This window comes from Cannabis sativa, chromosome 5, assembly GCF_029168945.1.
Source record: "Cannabis sativa cultivar Pink pepper isolate KNU-18-1 chromosome 5, ASM2916894v1, whole genome shotgun sequence".
In the NCBI taxonomy this organism is placed as follows: Eukaryota; Viridiplantae; Streptophyta; class Magnoliopsida; order Rosales; family Cannabaceae; genus Cannabis; species Cannabis sativa.
Window position 1 is genome coordinate 72436452 of NC_083605.1, and position 4805 is coordinate 72441256.

The following is a 4805-nucleotide window of genomic DNA, read 5'->3' on the forward strand; positions in this document are numbered from 1 at the left end:
TGTTAATAATATCCCTCGAAGTATAACTTTTACAATAACGTAGTCCTTCCATATAAATCGATCAACTAATCAGTTAGTTAATTAGTTGTAAAAAGTAGTCAAAAATTAATTATCTCTGTTAAACTTTGTTTTCTAATTCTTACAACTTGTATCTTTCTCTTGTTTCAATAATTTTATTTTATAATATAATTAATTTTAAGATAATTTTTAACACGAACAGATACACAAAATGTAATCAGTTTTGTCATAACATCTTTAGATTAAATTATTATTAAGTTTTATTTTGACAAAAAATCAGTTCAAGGTCCTATTTGTACAATTTTAAAAAATACAGGGTCTATTTTATCATTTAACAAAATAGAATCGAAGGTTTCATTGATAACATTTACAAAATACAAGGTCCAAAATAGTATTTACCATTCATTATTTCCTAGGTGTGGAAATTTACAAAGATACTACAGGCATCTATACCTAACTCAAAATAAGTATATCACTGATCTATTAACAAGGCTGCATATGGAAGGTGCAAAGAGTTGTCCTAATCCTACAAGCTCTACATCAAAATTGAGTCTTACAAATATGGAGCCTTTTGAAGATATAACATTAAGCACCTTAGGTGCTCTTCAATATCTCAGTTTAACAAGACCTGATGTGGTATTCATTTTAAACAAACTATGTTAGTGTATTCATGCTCCTACTATTACACATTGGGAGGCTTGCAAGAAATTACTTAGGTATCTCCAGGGCACTATCCATGATGGTTTGTGGCTTCATCTAATAGATTCTATATGCCTACAAAGTTTTAGTGATGCTGATTGGGCCAGTTGTGTTAATGATATAGGAGATCAATAGGTGGATATGTCATGTTTCTAGGCTGCAATCTAATCTCATGATCTGCTAAAAAGTAACAGGTTGTGTTGTTGCACGATCAAGCACAGAGAGTGAATTTTGAGCTCTTACCAATGATGCTGCTGAAATTCAATGGATCACATCTTTGTTAAGTGAGCTTCAACTCCCTATGGTTCAAACTCATGTTCTTTGGGTTGATAACCAATCTGCCACCTCTCTTGATGCTAATCTAGTGTTTCATGCCCGTTGCAAACACATAGAAATTTATCTCCATTTTATTCAAGATCAAATTTTAGCTTACCGACTTTCAGTTCGATATGTGCCCTCTTTAGATCTAGTTACGAATGCTCTAACTAAGTCATTGACTATATAGACAAATTCAACTATCTTAAGAACAAACTTCATATGGCTACTTCACCATTTCATTTTAGGGGGATTTAAGCCAATCAACTAATCAGTTAGTTAATTAGTTGCAAAAATTAGTTAGAAGTTAGTTAGCTCTGTTAAACTTTGTTTTCTAATTCTTGCAACTTGTATCTTTTTTCATCAATATATAAATAAGAGAACATTATCAAAAAAAAAAATTATATAAATAAGAGAACTAAGCTAACCAATTGGTTAAGCTTTCTTTGGCATTTTCATTATTTCTTTCTTCCTCTCCTTCTCCATCTTTCGCACTGGTTTGTACCACTAGTTTTGTACCATTAATTTCTGCTATAGCTAAGCTTCTACATTTTATCATATTTTATTCAATTTTATCATAAAATAAATGAAGTTTTGGATGATAGTTAATAAATGGATACAAATTAAATACTTCACCTATTTTATGAGAAAATTAAATAGAATATGAAAGAAAGGCTACGTTATTGTAAAAGTTATATTTCAAGAGTGTGACAGTCAGTAGTCTCGTGATCCGTAAAGGAAAACATCGGGTAAGCTGTGCAATCCCACATTGCCTGGGGAAGGTTAAGTGTGATGATTTTGAGACTGCGTAGGTATGGAACTACATAGTTGAAGAAAGCTTAAATAGATATTGGTACTACCTATATCAACAAGGTGCATCTTGTTTTCTGGTAGCTCATCACGAAAGAACTCCACAAGTTAAGTGTGCTTGACTTGGGATAATTTCAGGATGGGTGACCTCCTGGGAAGTTTTCCCAAGAAGTGTGTGACTGAGGACAAAGCATACTGGAAACACTCATGTTTGTTTGTAGGGTCAGTCATCATTCTAGGAAGCAGCCAGGCCCGGCCCTGGGCATAGGGCGGGCTAGGCCTGTGCCTAGGGCCCACCCAGCCCAGGGGCCCAATTTTTTTTTTCTCTCTTTTAAAATTATACAATTTTTTTACTGATTTTGAAAAATACCATATTTTTTCTAACATAAGGGCCCAAATTTTTTTTTTCCCTATGGCCCACTTTGTTTCAGGGCCGGCCCTGGAAGCAGCCACAGTGACGTACTCGTGTATAAGATTCACCATTCCGTGGGTGTAAAGGCTCAATGGAAGCTTGAAGCGGGGACGTTACAAATGGTGTTAGAGCCTTGACCCAGCTAGAAATGTGGTCGACGAGGACATCGGATCCCGTAAGGGAGTGACATACTCGTGTATAAGAGTCATCATTTCGTGGGTATAAGAGTCCAATGAAGGCTTGAAGTGGTGACGTTACAAAGAATATTATTAATGGTCTGTATACTATAGGAGGCACAATTTAACAGTGTAAGAAGTTTATGGGCAAAAATACTAATTATTCTTTACGTTGATTTGAGTATAATTAATGGCACTTACAATGTTATAAATGTTGATAAACTATCATGAATGATATATAGTAACCCTTATATTTAAAATATTTACCTAAAACTTAAAATATAAATTAATAAAATAATAATTATGTCATGTCATTCATGATAAAATATCATGTGATAAATTTATCATAATATATATTATTTTTTATTGTAATTTTTGTATGTATTTATATGTATAGTATTTTTTTTATTATTATTATATGGTATTGTTTTATGTGTGGATTGAAATGATAAGATATTATGTGTCACATTTGTTACATGTCTCTCTCGCCATATCCCATGCAAACCAAACCAATAAAAGCTAACATTACATCAAGACCACATGCATGCATACTCATTTATGGTTTTACATACTCATTTTGAAGAGATCATTAATTAATAATAGAAAATTATTAATTTTAATGGTGGCATCAATCATACAAGCTTTTTAAAATTTACTTCTAGTCTTTTAAAGTTTATAAACTTATTTTTATGATTTTTCTCAAATTAAAAAAATATATATATATTGTTTTAAGATTTATGTATATTAATTTGGTATGACAGATTATTTTCTCCCTTTTTACTTCAGATTTTTTTTTTTTGGGTCAAAATTAATCATCTTTTTACATGACTCTTTTTCTCAAAAAAAAATATATTATTTTTCATAAAACTTATGATTATTATTATTTATTTTATTTTATTTTTTGAAGAAGAAGATCTCAAACGAAATAGTTCAATTTTTAATATATGTAATATCATTCTATTTTATTTTTATTCTGCAATCAAACAATGTAGCTCAGAAGGTTTCATTCAATTATTTTCTTACCATCTCGAATGAATTTCTTTATGATTTTTAATGAATTAAAACTAAATTGATTCGATTGTAGTAGTGACATGTTGGTTAATAATACTTAAACACTCCCAACAACTTCTTTATATTCTATTATTTAAAACACACTACTACAAAAACCCCCTTTAGAGGCGGTTTTTAAGCCCTTTCAGCGTCGGTTTTCGAAAAATTCGCTACCGACGCTGATCAGCGCGACGCTAAAGGGTTTATATGAACCGACTCCGTAGGGGTTTCCTGAAAATTTTTTCAGCTTTAATTAATATTTTTTTTTTACATTTATTAAAAATCTAAATTTATTTTTGTATTATTAATTAAATTAAATTAAAGCATAAATAAAATTAAATTAAAAAGTTAAATAAATACAAATTTACATTGCTCTAAGTGTTTGTATATTAGGTATTTTTTTATTAATATTTTATATTTTATAATATGTGTTTGTATTCTAGTATTTTAGTATCATTTTTATAATTTTTTAAGTTATGTTTTATATAATAATTAGTATATTGAATAATAAAATAATGTGTAATATTTTAATTTTTATGTAATTTAATATTTTTATACATTTAAATTTTATAATATGGGTTTGTATTTTTCTAGTATATTATTATTATTTTTATAATTTTTTAAGTTATGTTTTGTATAATAATTAGTTTATTGAATAATAAAATAATGTGTAATATTTTAATTTTTGTGTAATTTAATATTTTTATACATTTAAATTTTATAATATGGGTTTGTATTTTTCTAGTATATTAGTATTATTTTTATAATTTTTGAAGTTATGTGTTGTTTTGTATAATAATTAGTTTATTGAATAATAAAGTAATGTGTAATATTTTAATTTTTATGTAATTTAATATTTTTATACATTTAAATTTTATAATATGCGTTTGTATTTTTCTAGTATATTATTATTATTTTTATAATTTTTTAAGTTATGTTTTGTATAATAATTAGTTTATTGAATAATAAAATAATGTGTAATATTTTAATTTTTATGTAATTTAATATTTTTATACATTTAAATTTTATAATATGGGTTTGTATTTTTCTAGTATATTAGTATTATTTTTATAATTTTTTAAGTTATGTTTTGTATAATAATTCGTATATTATCCCAATATTTTTGTATTTTTTTTAGCTTACTATATCTATCCTTAACACTCAACAATATCTATCCTATGTATTAATATTATTCGAAAATTACTCTAAGTATTTAAGGATTATCTAAATATATATAAAAAATATTCTTATAAAAGTAAGTTAAAGAAAACATACCTTATACTAAAAATTATGTACTTGATTTCCGATAAAATCCTGACAACCAA